The 20,785-nt window shown below is 46.7% G+C and overlaps 3 non-coding genes across 3 annotated transcripts; all 3 read left to right on the plus strand.

Annotated features, from left to right (window-relative positions):
* Positions 1 to 121: 121 nt before the first annotated feature.
* On the plus strand, positions 122 to 195 carry TRNAN-GUU (transfer RNA asparagine (anticodon GUU)). Its single transcript has one exon. It is a non-coding gene; the product is annotated as a tRNA-Asn (tRNA).
* An 8,998-nt stretch (positions 196 to 9,193) lies between these two features.
* On the plus strand, positions 9,194 to 9,357 carry LOC138074824 (U1 spliceosomal RNA). Its single transcript, XR_011144628.1, has one exon. It is a non-coding gene; the product is annotated as a U1 spliceosomal RNA (small nuclear RNA).
* Positions 9,358 to 13,936: 4,579 nt separating this feature from the next.
* LOC138074821 (U1 spliceosomal RNA) lies at positions 13,937 to 14,100 on the plus strand. Its single transcript, XR_011144625.1, has one exon. It is a non-coding gene; the product is annotated as a U1 spliceosomal RNA (small nuclear RNA).
* The last annotated feature ends 6,685 nt before the right edge of the window (positions 14,101 to 20,785 follow it).

Here is a 20,785-nt window from a genome sequence, read left to right on the forward strand (position 1 = left end):
CTCATCTTTCCGTTTTCCCGAGGCTTTGGAACCGGCACCGTTTCTCTGCGGAGCAGGAGGCACGTCTTGGGAATTCTTGGCACGTCTTGGCACAAAGAGTCGAGGGCCCCCGTGCGGTGCTGTCTCTGTGGCGCAATCGGTTAGCGCGTTCGGCTGTTAACCGGAAGGTTGGTGGTTCGAGCCCACCCAGGGACGGGCGGTCGAGGTTTTAGAACCCATTCAAGGTTTTCCGTGCTGACGACCATTCAAGCGGTTCCACGCCGATTCTTACCTGCACACAAAAATATACTCCCCTGCATTCGGGGTCCTAGTCACCTCCGGACTGCTGCCAGTCTGGGCCGCCTCACCTTTCCAGCCCTATACTCTGCAAGTGCAAGTGCGTTCCTGTTCACTCATACTTGCCGAAGGCATGAGTATCTCTCTCTCCTGAGAGAGATCAAGGGATCCAGTTTCTGGTGGGGTCAAGTCTTCTTTATTCTGCCAAGTACATAGACTTAGACAAGTAAGTTATACCTTATGTGCCCCAGGGTTTTCACCTGTAAAAGGAGGCCAGCACTTAGCAGTTGTTCTGTCAATAATGTTATCAGTGAACCCACCGTCATCATTAGCCTCTGCATTATTTTTTAGAAAGGCATTTCCTACGTGGTTCATGCATTATTTGGTTTCGTGGTTTTATGATGACAGATACGCTGCAACCATCGTTATTGTACTCACACTTCTGACCATTTGTGCAGGTATTTATTTCCACAGTGTAGAAACCTGGAAGTGCAATTGCTACCTTTAGTGTTTATATGCTTCTTAAGTTGGTAAATCCTGCAAATTTGCCTTCCACAGAAGTGGGACTGAGTCGTATTTCAAATTATTTTCCAGTCGTTCAGTGTCCCTTTCTTCAATTACTTTGGCAACACAACAATCTTTCTATACATCTCTCTACGATTCTCTTAACTAACAAAGGGAGCAGTGGCCTCCTGACCCAACTAAGGGGAAAAGACAATAGAGGGACGCTGTGGCATTACACAGAGGTACTCTGCTGCTTATGGTGGAGAGTTAGTCACTGACCGCTTTTAAAGTCCTCCAGTAACTGTCCATTGTTTTGTCCGGTGACCTGGTCAACCGGGTCCAGAGAAGACGGCCAGGATGACCTCTTTCTGCCGAGCAACTTATCCAAAGAGAAAACTCTCACTGATCCCAGAGCCTTTTTCCTCCTCCCCTTCCTTCTTTTATTTACAAACTTTGGTTACACTTTTAACTTGAGGAAAAAAAAAATGTGATGCCTGTCCCTCCTCCTATAAAGTGGGCTGTTACCACCCCATTTACTCTATTCCTTGACAGTTTTTTGGTTTGGTTATTTTTTGGAAGAGTCGGACACGACCGAGCGACTGAACTGAACTGAACTGAACTGATAAAAGTTAGCCCATCACATGGGCTAACTCACATGTCGTGAGAGCCCACGGAATCCTGCCCCTCACAGGCTCCTGCTTCAGACCTGGACCCTTAGAGCTATTGGCTCCAGTTTGCACTGTTCTTCTATTAAATCTTCTGTGCAGAGACTGTGCGTTTTGACGTTTTTGTACCATGTGGTTTGGGGACAAATAATGTTCTCTCTCTGATTTGTTCATCACTGATAAGATGGCGCTCGCTAGTGGTGAAGAACCTGCCTGCCATTGCGGAAGATGTAAGTTACATGGTGTTCGATCCCTGGGTCAGGAAGATCCCCTGGAGTAGGGCACGGCAAGCCACTCCAGTATTCTTGCCTGGAGAATCCCATCCGACAGAGGAGCCTGGCAGGGTACCGTCCATAGGGTTGCACAGGGTCTGGACACGACTGAAGGAATTCAGCGCGCATACGCGCAATTTCTCCTATCAGTGTGGGAATCTGGTCTCATTTTAGGAAGTAAACTCCTGGGGATAATCCACATTGAGTGGTGGTTGACAAGGGTCCGTTCCCTGTGAGGTAGAAGATGACAGTTACGCTGGACCATGAGGCTTTTTCCATTGCTGCTTGTCTTGATGATTCTGGTATTTCCTGGGATGTGACACGGCCCCAGTGAGAAGTTGTCCACTTCTCCTCTTTCCACTGTTTGGTCAAATCCACGTGGGCCCAGTCTATCCTAGTCAAGCACTGCACAAGTGTCGTCTCTACAGTAAGGATGATCTTACTATGCAATCGTTCCCTCATGAGAAACTCAAGATTAATAAAAGAGATTAACACAGGAAGGATACTGAATTTTTAGCATGGAACAGACAGTTTCTTTCACTGGTATATGAAAGTTTCTAAATAGCTGAAAACATTCAACAAGTGAGGTAAGGATTGTTGAAATCAAGACTACAGAATGCAGAGGAAAAGACATTTATATCTTTGCAAAGACGCAATGAAGTCAGCAACGTGAGCACTTCGGACAAGCCTGCGAATCAAGATTGAATGCTTCCAGAACTATAAGCAAGCTCAGCCCTCAAGAAAAAGGAACGACTAGCAACGACTCCAAGCACAGCTTTATGCACTGGGGACTCATAAGTGTGTTACAGAATTCCTATTTTCCTCAGTGAGATTCCTCCAATACCGCTTAATTGTATTCCATTTTCTTTCCCGCACTGGTAAGTGTTGTTAATAAACATCACTGACTCTGCTTTCACCATAAATAAGGCTTGCTAATTGTTTAAAAAATTTATTTATTTTATTTATTTTTGGCTGCCCTGTATTAGTTGCTTTGTGTGGGTTCTCTCTAGTTGGAGCGTGCAGGCTTCTCGTTGCGGTGGCTTCTCCTGTTTCAGAGCACAGAGTCTAGGTGCATGGGCTTCAGTAGTGGCAGCACACCGGCTTGGTAGCGGTGGCTCGAGGGTTTTACTTGCTCTGCGGCATGTGGAATCTTCCCAGACCAGGGGTCGGACCTGTTTCCCCTCCACTGGCAGCAGGCAGATTCCTACCCACCGTACCCCCAGGGCAGTCAAGCAAGGCCCACTGCTTTGAAGTATTTTTTTCCCCTGTTTAAATACATTTTCTCAGAAACAAGTCAATACACTTTCTCTCACTCTGGGGAGAACAGACAAGTTAGGCCTCTCAAAATTTAAAGGTGTCACTCCTCTTAAGGAAAGTGATAATCGGTTCCATAAATGTAAAATTAAAAAATGAAGAATTTCTGGGGAAAATACTCTACTGTTTATGCTTCCATGTGGTATTTATATAAGGAAAATTTTGTTGCTAAATTTGTGACAAGGGAAAAAAAAAAAAACATTTAACTGTAGATTGAGTAAATGGTCTTGATTACTTGGAAGAGCAACCATGAAGGAATGAAACTGATAACAGATTATTCTTAATATTTTTAAACAACTTAAATAATTTACATAATGGCCTTCAAAACGTTTACTCATTTTTTTTTTTTTTTAAATGGAAGCGACTCAGAAAAATTGCATTGTTTTTCTCATTTTGGTCTAACACCAACTCTATATGTATTTTCAGGTTATCTTATAAAGGTGTAGAAAATAATGGTGGTATAACGTTTTAGTATTTAAGTCTTGGGTTTATTTAGGTTGAAAATTGTACATCTGAATTACATTGGACTTCCTAAGTTTCCCATGCTGGTTGTACTGCTCAGATAAGCCAACATAGCCAATGAGTATTTAAACTTCTAAAAGTTTAAATTTATGTCTTGAAGTATATTGAATATACTAATATCTTTAAAGGGTAATGAATAGCTACAATTCTAGACACCAGAGGACTCAATCATTCCCCCTACAGTGTTTGGCGTATATTTTTAGGTGTCCTGTAATATATGATTCCATATATACACCAATACATGGTTCCAACATTCTCATGTTCCAACATGTGTCTGCTTAAATGACAGATTCATGATCTATAGTTAACCTTAATCCTTTGACTATATTAAATTGATTTAACGAATGAATCATCTTTCGTTGGCTGCAAGTTTGTTCTCTCTTTGTCCTTCCCGTTTGCCCTAATTTCCTGGTAGGTTGGCTGACAGCAGAAATACCGCTTTAGTTGGGGAATGCTGTTGTTGTTTACAGATATTTCTATATCTTGTTCGTATATGGCTGATGCCGGGCATATTGCTACGTGTTCCCCCGACGAAAGTTCGGTGCAGTGGTTTGTTGTTTTTAGTGCTCTGACACGTCAGAATCATAACCTTAATGTTGTGCGCTGCACAGCTTCTCAAACTTTTTCGAAGTGTCACCTTATTTCTTATTAGGCATCCATTTTTTTGCATGGCATTTGCTTTCTATCATAGCAACTACCAAAATCCAGCTTTGCAGAGATATGATGTCATAGTAAAGAGTGTAAGATAGTCTAATATTGGCAGACTTTACTATGTAGATTACACCTCAATAAATTCAAGAAAGAAAAGTAAGAAGGCAAACAACACCAAAATTTCACAGGACGGAGAGCACTGTAAATTGTTTTTCATTTCTAAAAGGAGTGTTAGTAAGGTCAACAAAGTTGGAGAGGAATTTGGCAGCATCAGCTAAGGGTCGTACATACACTATCATGTGCCGTGGCCCAGAAATCGTCCTTTTATCTCTGCTATATATGTGACCTCTGCTGTCCAATGCGACAGGTACAAGTCACAGGTAACTACTGAACACTTGTAGTGTTTCTAGTGTCACACGTGGTGATGATGAGTTTTTTTTTTTTCTTTTTAACGCAGTCAGTCTCACAAACTTTTTAAATAGGTTGTAATTGAAAACTTTAAGTTCCAGGTGACTGGTGTAATGCTAATAAAGGGAAACCTCACTAAAACTGAGTCAGGAGACCAGAAGTGGGAGCTCTCGTGGATTACCACTCAAGTTCAAATACAGGAAGAATGGTCAATCATAGACCTAAACAGAAGAATCATCGATAGGAAAGAACAATCAGTTATAGGCCCGGACAGAAAAAGATGTACCTTGTACCTCCTGCAAGATATCAGCAACTCGGCCAATGAGAAACTGTCACCACCCTGATCTTTCCCTTTACGCCAGTGTCCTTTGGTTCAAAACAAGTCCTCTCAGCTTCTTTCTCTTTCTCTCTCGAAGAACGTTCCTTCTTCTCCTTTGTGTGCAATTTGCCTGTGCTTTTGCCGTAGTTTGCTGGTCCTGCTTTGTGATTCCGCTGCTACTTCTGAATCAACCCACTTTGTTGGGGAGAAAATCCTAAAAGTTTTATTCTAAAGGTCAACCCTGGCATTATTTTATTGGAATGGGCTGCCCTAGAGAAACGTGTATGTCCTTGAAAAGTCACACAAGAATGTTCGTATCGTGCCATTTCAGAACATCCTCAACTGGATAAGTATACTGAGATATATTCTTCCAAGGAACACACGCACAGACAAAGAACTACCCGAAAACTACGGTTAAATCTCATAGACGTTACGCTGAGTGAAAGAAGCCAGGCCCAATACCCCTCCTTCCCAAAAAAACAAACCCAGTTCTTCGGAGGGGTGTGTGTGTATGTGATTACTCTGAGCTCTTTCGTGGACCTCATGAGGAAGCCTTTCGTGGTCTGGTGATTCATCATACCTTAGATCTGTGGTGACGCTTCACTAGTTATTCAGGGTGGTGTACACCGGTAATCGTTTTGGAAGCGTATGCTCTTTGTACTTTACACATGTTATTCCTCATTTTGTCAAACATTTAAAACCACTTGGTTATGGCTAATGTGATGGTGATACTTATTCTTTTCTTTTGGCCTGGGCTGGGAGGCAAAGTAAAGGCGAAATATCTATTGGGCTATTTTTGCTGTCCTCAGACTTTTGGCTTTCCTTCACTATCAGATAGCTGATTACTTATTTATATGCTGCTCACAATCATTATCTTAAGTTGACCTTCAACTGTTAATACTGTGTGAAAGAGAAAATGTGTTATTTTAAGAATAATTAATCATAATAATTATAGTTAAGAATCTGCCGACCGATGCAGGGACACAGGTTTCATCTCTTGTAAGGGAATGTTCCATGTGTTGGGTGCCACACCTACGGAGCCCGCTAGCCTAGAGCCTGTGCCCTGTAGCAAGAGACGTTACCGCAAAGAGAAGCCGGAGCATTGCAACTACAGAGGAGCCCCTGATTGCCACAACTAGAGAGACGCCTATGCGCAGCAGCGAGACCCAGCAGTCAAAAATAAAATGAATAAATAATTACGGAAGAAAAAAATAATTATAAGCCAAGGAAAAGGGTGGTATGTGAAATTGAGAAATCCTGATGAGGAAGGTAGTTCCATTAGGCTTAGCTATCTCAGAGGTGTCAAAGGGAGGACTCTGGCAGGTATGACACATGGAAATCGGCCACATTCATTTCACGACTAAACATTCAAGAAGTTTTGGAGCATCCACACATAGCCAAAAATATTTACCTGATTAGTCATCTTCACCAGATCAACCAGTCCAGACTGGCTGTTTGATGGCTTTCAGCTTATCTATTTATCAAGGGTTCTTAGGAGACCCGGGTTCGATTCCTGGGTGGGCAAGATCCCCTGGAGAAGGAAATGGCAACCCTCTCCAGTATTCTTGCCTGGAGAATCCCATGGACAGAGGAGCCTGGCAGGCTACAGTCCACGGGGTCACAAGAGTCAGACACGAGTTAGCGACTAAACCACCCCCTTAGCCTTCCTTAGTCGATAGAAATTGATAAGAGGACAGACTAGAAACTCAGGTAAGGCTTTATTGGGATCCCTGCTGCAGCAAAACAAGTAACAGGTTCCCTCGTTTGCCCTGGGGGTAGGGGGGTGGAGGGGTGGTGTGCTGGTTCCTTCCACGGGGTCAGGCTATAGGACTGGCTCAGGCGGTTTGCCTGCGTGTTTCCTGGTGTCGTGTGCAGGGGGAATGTACAGTACCCTGCTTTTGCTCCGGGGGACCCTGTTTCTGGCACCAGCTCTTCAGAGATGACAGTTGGGATTTTGGTCTTTTTGTATCTTGTTGTCCACAATTTCCACCAACGGCATACATGCAGTTATTTTTTGTCCCCTATTGTTTCTTTGTATTTTGTTGCTGGAGAAGACATTTGGATCTCAAGAACACAGCAGTGAGCGGTGGCCTGAAGCAAGATCTTTGTTGCCTGTCCAAGAATTGGACCAGGGTAGCCTGTGTGAAAACCAGGAGTCCTAGCCACCAGTCCATCAAGAGCTAGGGCTAGAAGCAAACTTGGCCTGACTAGCGCCTTCACTGAGAACTGAATTTCTTAAAGCGACAAAAGCTGAAAAGACAGGTACAAAGTTTATTATTAGAGCCACACCACAAGTTGGAGAGCACGCAGATACACAGTTTATTTAAGACAGAAGCAAGGCAGAGATATACACTCAGAGAGGAAGGGTGTGTGTGTCCTCCTTAACGAGAAGGACTGCATCAGAGAGGTGATTCAAGTCACTTATATAGGACCTTTCTTCCGGGTCTTTGCTTACCTTTGGATGAGTATCTCATTTCTTTTTCCACACCTGACCTGTCCTTGGGCTCTTCCTGACGTGCATGTGCATCTTTTTGCCAAGAGGGATTGTAGCACAGAGGCCTGCTGCTGCTGCTAAGTCGCTTCAGTCGTGTCCGACTCTGTGCGATCCCATCGGGCTCCCCCATCCCTAGGATTCTCTAGGCAAGAATACTGGAGTGGGTTGCCATTTCCTTCTCCAGTGCATGAAAGTGAAAAGTCAAAGTGAAGTCGCTCAGTCGTGTCCGACAGCGCAGAGGCCTAGGGGGAGGTAAACACCACCTATTAAGGGGTGGCTCCGTCTACCTCCTTTCAGACCCAGGAAAAAGCTTTGTACGCATGCGTAGTCCGCAAAGATCTCTTTGACCTCAAAAATACAAACTATGTGGTCTCTTTATTTCTATCCAAGCGGGACTCAGCTCTTCCTTGCTCCTCCTTGATATCCTTATCTTAAACAAGCTTTAAAAAAAAAAAAATTTTTTTTTTTTTTTTAGATACATGGGATATTTAGTTGGAGAAGGCAATGGCAACCCACTCCAGTACTCTTGCCTTGAAAATCCCACGGATGGAGGGAGCCTGGTAGGCTGCAGTCCAGGGGGTCGCGAAGAGTCGGACACGACTGAGCGGCTTCCCTTTCACTTTTCACTTTCATGCATTGGAGAGGGAAATGGCAACCCACTCCAGTGTTCTTGCCTGGAGCATCCCAGGCACCCGGGAGCCTGGTGGGCTGCCCTCTATGGGGTCGCACAGAGTCGGACACGACTGAAGCGACTTAGCAGCAGTAGCAGCAGATATTTAGTTGCAGCATGAAAACTCTTAGTTGTCCCAGGTGGGATCTAGTTCCTTTGACCAGGGATCCAGCTCCGGCCCCAGGCATTGGGAAGTGTGGAATCTTAGCCAGTGGACCACTAGGGAAGCCCCTGTCCTTAGTCTGGAGTATCTGTCCACAGGAGACAGATTCCAGCTGCTCAGGTGGGGCGCATGGAATTTCTGCAATTCCATGTGTCCAGGTGCAAACATTTGCAGCAAAGGGTCCCAGGTCTCAGCCTGTCTCAATAAGACAGAGGATACAGACAGGTGTTAAAATCTGTTCAGTGTCAAAACCACACCTGAAGCTGGAAATAAAATGAATGAAATTTCTGATGAATGACCCAGTTTTCACGAATGGAACTGAGTTCACGGCCAGTCGTGACGCCTAATGCGTTTTACTAGACATACGCACAATACTGCATCACCAAGACAACTGGATTTGAAAGGAACCGGTTTCCCCTGGACTGCTAAATGTTCTGTTCTCCCCACTGAACGCCGTTATTTGAAAAAAGATGCACAGGTTTCAGCCGACCGCCAGACCGGGGCTGGGCAGGACAAAAGTTAGGCGGGCAGCCGAGCGCGCCGGGTCCCAAACGTAGCGGGTGGGAGAACAGGGGCGGGAGGCGGACGTCGCTTCCCCCAGAGGGCGCCCGGCGGCCGGTTGGTCCGGCCGGACGGCGTGGGAGGAGGGAGGCGGGGACTAGGGCGGGGCGTGGGCTGGAGGGATCCCCGTGACGTCACGGACGGGGCGTGTCGTATGTAGATATGCGAGCGCAGGGGCTGCTGGTCCGTCATCTGGTGCCTAAACACGATATGGTCTCCCGTGGCGTGGGAGAGAACTGAGGAGTTTTTGCTTGAAAGTGCTGGATCCTTTGTGTGGAAGGTCCAGGAAGGCTCGGGGATGCGGGGAGGGAAGTGAGCGTGTGTGTACGGTGCAGGGCGTATGAGGTTGCCGTGGGGCGGGGGGCACGGAACTCATACTTACCTGGCAGGGGAGATACCATGATCACGAAGGTGGTTTTCCCAGGGCGAGGCTTATCCATTGCACTCCGGATGTGCTGACCCCTGCGATTTCCCCAAATGTGGGAGACTCGACTGCATAATTCGTGGTAGTGGGGGACTGCGTTCGCGCTTTCCCCTGGTTTGTCTGTGCAGAAAAGTAGAAGCTGGCAGAAAGGCGGTCTCATTAGCCAGCTGCATGTGACCGGCTTGCTGAGTTTGCGCAGTCAATCAGGCAAAGCCAGGAGCAAGCAGATGCGCTTTAAAAGTCATTGGTGCTCTGTTGTGTTCGGATCCCGGAATCAGCGCCGGGAGTGCTTGCCCGTCTCTGTTCTGTAAGACTGGCAGAACCGTAGAGCAGAAGTTCAGAGCGACGCCAGCGGCTGCAGTCGCGCTTGAGGAAGAAGTACGTACGTAAGAGTGGTCTTTTTTGCCGGTTCAGAAACATGTGCTTGTTTTCCCGTCTTGTGGCAACAGGAGCTCTCCCAGGGCTACGCGTGGGTGCGGATGTCTGACGTATGTTTACTGCTGACTTCATGGCAGGCTCGCTCATCTCGACTTGCCTGGGACGCAGGATCCAACCAGAGAGGCCCTTACCTGGGCCAAACACGCGAAGTCGGATGCAGGAGGCGCCCCGTGACCGACTTCTCGTCGGCCTGTTTTGTGCGAGGCTGCCACTAGCCGGTTTCGCCACCAGTGTCCTGCTTTCAGAGGCTTCATTTCTTGCGTGGTCAGCTGCCTTGCTTACTACACGCCTTCGGCATCGCTGGAGATACTGCTTAGATAACCATCCGACTCACCCCTTCCCACCCCAAGCAGGCCTCTTCTTCGCATTTCTGAATCCAGTTCTCTCTTCACCCCTGCCTTTTCTCTCTAGGCCTTCTCCTGTTACCTTCCCAGTCAGAAAGCAGTACCTCTGTTTCAGCCTCGATGGTGCACCTGACATGCTTCAGTAGTCTGGCAAACTAGGAAACCTCCTTAACATCCCTTCTTAAATGGCAGTAGAATTCGTACCTTTCCCCTCCACCCCCACCTTTCGGTCAAAAGTGGTTTGTTTTCCTTTTCTTCCTAACTGAAAACATTGAACTACAATTTAGAAGAAAACACCAGGCCAAGTTGTCGGCAGTTTAGTGGGCTATTTGCCAACCCCTTTCTCAGGATGTGTTGTGCTTACTTCTGATTCACAAAGTCCTGCTGGCAAATAGAAACCACTGGGCTAAACAGAAAAGGCAGGACCATGGCGGGATGGACTGTCGTCCCCCTCGTGGCTGCCTCGGGGACGGCACTCCCCTCAGATCCGCTCAGCCCCAAGAAGCCTCTGAGATCGGAGGAGGTGCTGGGAGTGGGCCTGGGAGTGGGGTGATACTTAAGGGTAGGTCCAAAGAAAACTAACCAGAAAGCGCACAGGATGCAGATCGAGGATCTAGGTCACTGAAAGTGAAAGCAGAACATCCTACTCTGTCTCTCCAACAACGGGAGGTTTCCTTGCTCACATATGAAATATCTTCAGCATTACTGATTGGGGCCATAGACATGGATTACTGTGCTATTGAATGGTTTGCCTCGGAAAGGAACGGAGATCATTCTGTCGTTTTTGAGATTGCATCCAAGTGCTGCATTTTGGACTCTTTTATTGACTATGATGGCTACTCCATTTCTTCTAAGGGATTCTTGCCCACAGTAGTAGATACAATGCTCATCCGAGTTAAATTCACCCACTCCAGTCCATTTTAGTTTGCTGATTCCTAAAATGTCGATGTTCACGCTTGCCATCTCCTGTTTGACCGCTTCCAATTTGCCTTGATTCATAGACCTAACATTCCAGGTTCCTGTGCAGTATTGCTCTTTACAGCATTGGACTTTACTTCCAACAGTAGTGACATCCACAACTGGGTGTTGTTTTTGCTTTGGGACTCAAACCCAGCCAAAACCCACGGTACCTGGTCAGGTTCTTGATGTCTCCACAGAAAGAATTCAGTGAGAGACAAAGTGATAGGTAGGAAGTAGATTTATTCAGACTCAAGAGAAGCAAGCACACTCCACAGACAGTGTGTGGGCCATGGCAGAAGAAGAGTGGGGTCGGGAAGTGTGGCATGGTTAGTTTTTATAAGCTGGGTAATTTTGTATGCTAAGGAGTGGGAGGATTATTCCAACTGTTTTTGGGAACGGGGTGGGGACTTCCAGGATTTGGGCCACCGCCCACTCCTTGGTGTTTTAACAGTGCCTTGGAACTGTCACGGCACCTCTGGATGTGTCATGTCACTTGCCGATTGAGGACCAAGGTCTAGTCTTGTCTGCCATCTTGGTCCCATTTGAGTCTAAAACCGGTTTGTGTTGTGTTCTTGGGCTATGTCATTATTTCAAAAGTTGTGCCCTGCCCCTTTCCCTCCTGTTACAGAGGGGTCAGGCTTTAAAGGTGACTTAGGTGGTTTGCCTGTGAGTTTGGTGGTGGTGTGTGCAGGGGCAACGTGCAGTATTCTGCTTTTGCTCTCAGCTTTTGAACTGTGGCGTTGGAGATGACTCTTTAGAGTCCCTTGGACAGCAAGGAGATCCAACCAGTCTATCCTAAACGAAATCAGCCCTGAATATTCTTTGGAAGGACTGATGCTGAAGCTGAAGCTCCAATACTTTGGCCACCTGATGCGAAGAACCGACTCCTTTGAAAAGACCCGGATGCTGGGAATGATTGATTGAAGGCGGGTGGAGAAGGGGGTGACAGAGGATGATACGGTTGGATGGCATCACCGACTCAATGGACATGAGTCTGAGTAAGCTCCGGGAGTTGGTGACGGACAGGGAAGCCTGGCGTGCTGCAGTCCATGGGGTCGCAAAGAGTCGGACACGACTGAGCGACTGAACCGAACGGAACTGACCCTCTTTCTGCCACCAGCTCTTCATAGATGACGCTTGAATTTTTGGTCTTTTTGTATCTTGTCCATAATTTTCTCCAACTGCATACAAGCAGTTGTTTTTAGTCCCTATTGTTTCTTTGCATTTTGTTGCTGGAGGAGACATTTTGATCTCGAGGACACAGGCAGTGAGTGGTGGCTTGAAGCAGTGAGTGGTGGCTTGAAGCAAGATCTTTGTTCCCTGACCAGGAATTGAACCAGGGTAGCCTGTGTGAAAACCAGGAATCCTAGCCACCATTCCATCAGGAGCTAGGGCTAGAAGCACGGTTGGCCTGGCTCTTGCCTCTACTGAAAAATGAATTTCTCAAAGAGGCAAAAGCTGTAAAAGTAGGCACAAAGTTTATTATCAGAGCCACAATACAAGTCAGGGAGCACGTAGATACACAGCTTATTTAAGACAGAAGTAAGGCAGAGATGCACACTCGGAAAGGGTGTGGGTGTCCTCCTTAATGAGGAGCAGTGCATCAGACAGGCAATTCAAATCACTTATATAGAGCATTTCTTCCATTTTGGCCAATTATCTCATCTCTTTTTCCACACCTGACCTCTCCTGGGGGCCCTTCCTGACATGCATGTGAAATTTTTTGCTAAGAAGGGTTGTAGCACAGAGGCCTCCTGGGAGGTTGACACCAACAATCACGGGGTGGCTCCTCCCCTCCTTTTTAACCTGGGAGGAACTTTTCTGAGCATGTGTAGTCTGTGAAGGTCTCCTGGACCTCAAGAATGCAAAATAGGTGGTCTCTATCTTCTATCCAATAAGGACTCGGCTCCTCCTAATATCCTTGTCTTGGAGCATCTTATCTTTATACAAAATATTTATTTATTAAGCACGAAGGATCTTTAGTTGCAGCATGTAAACTGTTAGTTGTCCCATGTGGGATCTAGTTCCTTAACCAGAGATTGAACCGGAGTATGGAGTTAGTCCCTGGATCACTAGAGAAGTCCCTGCTCTTAGCCTGGAGTTAACTGTCTTCAGGGGATAGATTGCAGCTGCTCACCCTGGGGCCCATCAAATTCCTGCCTCAGTGTGTCCAGGTGCAAACACTGCAGCAAAAGGCCCCAGGTCCCAGCCTGTCTCAATAAGACAGAGGATACAGACAGGTGTTAAAATCTGTTCAGTGTCAAAACCACACCTGAAGCTGGAAATAAAATGAATGAAATTTCTGATGAATGACCCAGTTTTCACGAATGGAACTGAGTTCACGGCCAGTCGTGACGCCTAATGCGTTTTACTAGACATACACACAATACTGCATCACCAAGACAACTGGATTTGAAAGGAACCGGTTTCCCCTGGACTGCTAAATGTTCTGTTCTCCCCACTGAACGCCGTTATTTGAAAAAAGATGCACAGGTTTCAGCCGACCGCCAGACCGGGGCTGGGCAGGACAAAAGTTAGGCGGGCAGCCGAGCGCGCCGGGTCCCAAACGTAGCGGGTGGGAGAACAGGGGCGGGAGGCGGACGTCGCTTCCCCCAGAGGGCGCCCGGCGGCCGGTTGGTCCGGCCGGACGGCGTGGGAGGAGGGAGGCGGGGACTAGGGCGGGGCGTGGGCTGGAGGGATCGCCGTGACGTCACGGACGGGGCGTGTCGTATGTAGATATGCGAGCGCAGGGGCTGCTGGTCCGTCATCTGGCGCTTAAACACGATATGGTCTCCCGTGGCGTGGGAGAGAACTGAGGAGTTTTTGCTTGAAAGTGCGTGGATCCTTTGTGTGGAAGGTCCAAGAAGGCTCGGGGATGCGGGGAGGAAAGTGAGCGTGTGTGAAGGGTGTAGGGCGTATGAGGTTGTGGTGGGGCGGCCGGTAGGCAACTCATACTTACCTGGCAGGGGAGATACCATGATCACGAAGGTGGTTTTCCCAGGGCGAGGCTTATCCATTGCACTCCGGATGTGCTGACCCCTGCGATTTCCCCAAATGTGGGAAACTCGACTGCATAATTTGTGGTAGTGGGGGACTGCGTTCGCGCTTTCCCCTGTATTTCGTTTGTCCCAAAAGCAGGCTCCAGGCATTAGAAAAATTGCCCCGTATCGCTGAGGCAGTACGTTGGTGGTCTTCGCGTGTGACCTGACTGTTACTTACAAGGAAGTAAGCCGTCTGTTTGTTCTCTCGGAGTGACTGTTGAGGTAGTGCTTTCTGCTAGGGCTGGCTGGCTAGTTGGGTTGGAGCTTTACTCTAAAGGACTGCCCCAACGCTGTTCTTACTTGACCCTTGGACGCTCAGCTTTCTACGTGTTTTCCACATGATTTCTTCAGGGTTACAGAGAAACTGCAGAGTTATCTAGGCAAACTATAAAGACTAAATTTTACCGATTTGTCTGATCGGCAGATTTGAACTAGAGTGCCCTAGGTTTTTAAGCAGTTCTCCGTCACCCTGACGTTAGTGAAATTCACGTGTTTGAATCGGTGATGGTATGAAACTGTATGCTTGTTTAACTTCTATGCAGAGTGCATCATGAGAAACGCTAGGCTGGAGGAAGCACAAGCCGGAATCAAGATTGCCGGGAGAACTATCAATAATCTCAGATACGCAGATGACACCACCCTTATGGCAGAGAGTGAAGAGGAACTAAAGAGCCTCTTGATGAAAGTGAAAGAGGAGAGTGAAAAAGTGGGCTTAAAGCTCAACAACATTCAGAAAACGAAGTTCATGGCATCTGGTCCCATCACGTCATGGGAAATAGGTGGGGAACCAGTGGAGACAGCGTCAGGCTTGATTTTTCTGGGCTCCCAAATCACTGCAGATGGTGATTGCAGCCATGAAATTAAAAGACGCTTGCTCCTTGGAAGGAAAGTTATGACCAACCTAGACAGCACATTCAAAAGCAGAGACATTACTTTGCGGACTAAGGTCCGTCTTGTCAAGGCTATGGTTTTTCCCAGTGGTCATGTATGGGTGTGACAGTTGGTCTGTGAAGAAAGCTGAGCGTCGAAGAATTGATGCTTTCGAAGTGTGGTGTTGGAGAAGACTCTTGCGAGTCCCTTGGACTGCAAGGAGATCCTACCAGTCCATCCTAAAGGAGATCAGTCCTGGGTGTTCTTTGGAAGGACTGATGCTAAAGCTGAAACTCCAATGCTTTGGCCACCTCATGCGAAGAGTCGACTCATTGGAAAAGACATGCTGGGAGGGATTGGGGGCAGGAGGAGAAGGGGACGACAGAGGATGAGATGGCTGGATGGCATCACCGACTCGATGGACATGAGTTTGAGTGAACTCCGGGAGCTGCGGATGGACAGGGAGGCCTGGCGTGCTGCAGTTCGTGGGGTCGCAAAGAGTCGGACACGACTGAGCGACTGAACTGAACTGAGCATTAGGGCTTTTCCCCAATAAACCAGTTCTACGCATCAGGTGGCCAAACTATTGAAGCTTCAGCATCAGTTCTTGCAACAAATGTTCAGGACTGATTTCCTTTAGGATTGATTGGTTTGATCTCTTGTAATCGGGACAGTGGTGATGTGTTTTTTTTTAGTGCTTTTTTTTTTTTTTTTTTTTTTTGGCTACGGGTGGTTACTGTCGATTGTCGTGTTCTAATGCTGCAAGCGACTTTGCGCGCGTACTTACTTGGTAATATGATATGATGTTGGTGTGGTTTAGTCACTAAGTCATTCCCGACTCTACGTTATTGCCAGGAGATAAGTTCTTCTTCATACACATCCTCTGAACTTTACCTTTTTACCTTTTCTTGCTTCCATTTTGATTGCACTTTCCGTGTCACCTTAGAGTTTACACAGTTTGAGTTTTTAAAACGTGTATCCTAGGGGCACCCTGCTGCTACTGCTAAGTCACTTCAGTCGTGTCCGACTCTGTGCGACCCCATAGACGGCAGCCCACCAGGCTCCCCCGTCTCTGGGGTTCTCCAGGCAAGAACACTGGAGTGGGTTACCATTTCCTTCTCCAGTGCATGAAAGTGAAAAGTGAAAGGGAAGTCGCTCAGTCGTACCCGACTCTTAGCGACCCCATGGACTGCAGCCTACCAGGCTCCTTCGTTCATAGGATTTTCCAGGCAAGAGTACTGGAGTGGGGTGCCATTGCCTTCTCCGAGGGGCACCCTGGTGTGTTCTTAATAACAGAGACTTGCAATAGATTAGATTCACCAGTTTTTGCTGGGTACCTGAGCCCACGCTCTCCAGGTCCTAATGGAGAACTGAAGCCCACAAAGAAGAGCTAGATAGAAACTGCCTCAGTCTCTTATTGCTTTTAAACTCCCGACCCTAAAAATAGAAGTGTCCTTCTATAGCTGTGTGTCAAAGAACAAAACAGTTACCTGGCCCAAGAGCTGTGAAACAGTAAGAGGACATCTGGTAGGAAGTATAAATTGCTGCGAGTCTGTCTGTACCAGCAGATCAAGTACCTTTGTGAGGGGTAACAGTGCTGGAGACCTCCGGAGCTCTTCCCAGGGTCCAAACGAATATGACAACCACTTCTATTTCTCCTTTCCAAATCTCAGCTAGTATCTACAACCCTGCTTTAACGTGTGCTAAATCCAACATCTGAGACATCTTGGAGTTGTCTTTTTTTTTTTTTTCTTTTCTTTTCTTTTTAAAACTATGTGTTGAATAGGTAGCATTTTTCTGTTTCTTTGCATGTTTCACTTTTGTTTACTGGACTCTTTGAATGATACATTATAGATACTCTGGATTCTGGTGTCTTCTCCAAAATGTATCAACTTTTGTTCTACTAAGCAATTTGATCACTGGCCAATGACTTTGAACTTGTGTACGGCTGGATTTATGGATTGTGTTGGTAGATCTGTGGAAATCCAAAGCCCTCCTTGATGTGACTCAACCTCCAAACACTGCTAACCTTGTCAGGTCTTAGTTTTACACTTATGGGGGGAGGATCAAGAGTAGGCCTTACACCAGGGTATGGTCTTTCCTCCTAAAACAGTCTTTCTGGAGTACCAAGTGAATGCTCAGGGTGATACAGGGTTAACAAGGCCTGAATTCCTGTGTTGCCAGCAGAGACTTCTAAAAGCTCTGTTCTGGTTTTCATCCCAATAGCATCTGTCATCCCATAAGCCTCGCATAAGCACTCCACCCATGAGCAGCCTAGCACTCGGCAAATGACTGGCAGGAGACCCAATATAGACTTTTGAAAACTAGCCTGTAAACTGTTCTCTCCTTTCTGGTTCTCTACAGATTCTAGTTGTTTCAGTTGCCCTCTGACCTCTGCCTTAGCTTTGTGTGAGCACCATGCTCTGCTGGAATTCCAGCTTGCTGTACCACCATCAGGTCGTTTCCACAACTCTCTCTCAGGCACTCACAGTCTTGCACTGCCTCTGTCCAGTGTGTATAACCAGGTGCTTCACACATTTTGCCCATTTTTATGGTTGTTTAAGGCAAGAAGCAGCACTAGCTGGAATCAAGATTGCCAGGAGAAATATCAATAACCTCAGATATGCAGATGACACCACCCTTCTGGCAGAAAGCGAAGAAGAAATAAAGAGCCTCTTGATGAAAGTGAAAGAGGAGAGTGAAAAAGTTACTTAAAGCTCAACATTCAGAAAACTAAGATCACGGCATCCGGTCCCGTCACTTCATGGCAGATAGACGGGGGAACAGTGGAAACAGTGGCTGACTTTATTTTGGGGGGCCTCCAAAATCACTGCAGATGGTGACTGCAGCCATGACATTAAAAGACGCTTACTCCTTGGAGGGAAAGTTATGACCAACCTAGACAGCATATGAAAAAAGCAGAGACATTATTTTGCCAACAAAGGTCTGTCTAGTCAAGGCTATGGTTTCTCCACTAGTCATGTATGGATGTGAGAGTTGGACTATAAAGAAAGCTGAGCGCCGAGGAATTGATGCTTTTGAACTGTGCTGTTGGAGAAGACTCTTGAGAGTCCCTTGGACCGCAAGGAGATCCAACCAGTCCATCCTAAAGGAGATCAGTCCTGGGTGTTCATTGGAAGGACTGATGTTGAAGCTGGAACTCCAATGCTTTGGCCACCTGAGGCGAAGAGCTGACTCATTGGAAAAGACCCTGATGCTGGGAAAGACTGAGGAGGAGGGGACGACAGAGGATGAGATGACTGGATGGCATCACCGACTCAGTGGACATGAGTTTGGGTAAACCCCGGGAGTTCGTGCTGGACAGGGAAGCCTGGCGTGCTCCGGTTCATGGGGTCTCAGAGAGTTGGACGTGACTGAGCGATTGAACTGAACTGAAGTGAACTGAAGGCAAGAAGTCTAATCTAGTGAAATTATTATACTATGGCTGTAGGTGGAAGTCCTGGATTATTTTCAGTGACTTTATAATTAGGGCTCAGGCTGGAGCATTATGATATATAAATAATTTGAACATTGTTTTCCATATTTACAAATTCCTGGCCAAAGAATTTTTTTTTTAACTTTATTAACAAGTGCTACTAAGACTGATCTGGGCCTGCTGAATTCACTTTCAGCATGGTAATCTCACAGCACCACGAGGAGATACGGCTCAGTATCCTGTTCTTTGGCTATGTTCCAATGCTTCAACTACATGCTACTCCAAAATATGCCAATTTGTCCTAAGAATTATTTTGAGCTAAAGGCATTTGGAAAACAGCAAGTACATTCTTATCACCAGAGACAGGAAGTCAAGGCCCAGAGAAATCCACACAAACAGATTTTGTTAACTCATATCTTCCTTTAGTCTTCCCATATATTTTACTTTTCCATCATCACCTCTCTTTGTTCGATCTAGTATATAAATGCTTGGGTCTAGCCAGTTCTTTGGGTTTTCACTTTCCTATTGGAGTTCCCATGGTCATGTGACAATCAGTATGTTTTCCTCCTGTTAGTCTGTCTTATGTCAATCTAATTCTCAGGCCTAGCTGGAGACCCCAAGAGGCTTAAGGTGAAGTTTGCCTCTCCTGCAAACTCTCCTAGGACCACAAAAGAAAGGATTAGCAAAAAGCTATCTAAAAGGGACAAGAGGGCACTTGGTGTAGGCTTGGTAGACCTAATAGTAAATGTTAGAATTCCCAGAATCAGATGGATGGAAGGGTGTCTGCCTTAAGACAAAGGTTGCTAGGGGAGGCCCAGAGAGATAAGCTGTCATATAACTGGGGACCAGTGACTAAATTTCTCCTTTGAATCTGTCTCTTTCCTCTCCTTTCCTATTCTTCCTCCCAGTTCTGCCCTTCTTTCTTCTGAGTCTTCCTTTCCACTTCTTTCCCGCCTGTAATTAGGCTGCACCCAGGGCCTGGGGCTTGGTCCCACCAATGCCTCTATGTGTTTGGGTTTTTAATATTTCTTCTACCAAAAACCTCCCTTGGTGATCTGCTGAAACCTGCACAGTCTTCTTAGATCAATGAATTTTAATGCACAGAATCAAATACAGTCATCTCTGGGGCTTCCACAGCATTATAGAAAGAATGAGCAGGAAGGCTGAGCTTACACAATCAATCTCCCATGCTTAGACCCAAGATAACCCTAGAGTTGGGGTGGTGCAAAATAAGAGATCATGGGATCTGCCAACCTCAGAGGAATTAAAACTACTGTACATTACTATTTTTACTATCCAAACTGAGAAAAAGTAGTGGTTCCTGAAACAGAGTTCCAATGAGAAGGACCACAAGCTCCCTTGTGGCTACTATGGGGAGCAGTACAGCCCTGAAACTGCGGCTACTAATCTAAAGAAAACCAAATAAAATGCACTGGATGCTGGGCTATGCTCAAGACTTTGAAATTAGAAGTTTTGCATGCTACAAACTGAGCTAGCAGGATGACGAAGAACCATGAGCTTTCCTCCCTACCAGTTTAGGATCAGTTGCCCAAATGCAAAACAGCTTAGCGAAGACCGAAGGCAAAGTCAGAAAGCTGCTAATGAGGAACTAGGTTTGTAAAAAGTGTAATGGACTCCCTCCTCCCCGAGGTTCATGGCAGTAAGTCACCGACCAGGCCTACTACTGTGCTGCTTCTGAGCTCAAGCAGAAACCGAGCTCGTGGGTGGAAACTACTGCCCAGAGGTGGGGTCGGGTTGAGGGAGCAACTTCACCCTCTCCAGGTCTTGTAGAAAGGCCTCTCCCTGCTCATTTCCGCCCAGATGGAACCTCAGACATGCAAGACGGAATGATCTTTTCCAATTCATCCCAAGAATGAGATTTACCAGATCCACCTTCTTAGTCCTGTTATTGGAGTTTTCTGACACTCCACAATTCTGAGTACTTTTCTCCAAGGTCACAAGGGAGAGTTCATACAGCACCAAATGCACTTTCTGTGTCTCAGCACAAGGCCGCATCTTCCACTTCTGTGGGGGCTGTTGGGGAAATAAGAAATCCAGACTCAAAGGAACACAGGTATTGATAGAGTATTAGCTAATTTTATTACTGAGGGAAAAAAGTCAGAGCTCCTGCTTGCAGGTAGCCCACACAAGACTACAAAACTATTGTGGACTTCCAGCTCTATTAATGTGGGATTAAAGCTGCAGTTGTCATCATCCTACCCAATCAGCATTACTCCAGGAATGATACTAGGCCTTCTCTGACAGCGCACCTACTTGACAGTACGCCAGGTTAGTAACATTTAACATTCCTCGGCAAGGAGGGCGGAGAGGCAGCGCGCAGCCGACTCCCGGCCACAGAGGGCCCCTGGGGGGCGTTTTCAACAGTCCTGTGGTGAGCCGGAGGTGTGCTCCCTCTACCGCGCGGGGCCGCGGGCCCCTGGCCACCCGCTTAG

This window comes from Capricornis sumatraensis, chromosome 2 (genome assembly GCF_032405125.1).
Source record: "Capricornis sumatraensis isolate serow.1 chromosome 2, serow.2, whole genome shotgun sequence".
NCBI lineage: Eukaryota > Metazoa > Chordata > Mammalia > Artiodactyla > Bovidae > Capricornis > Capricornis sumatraensis.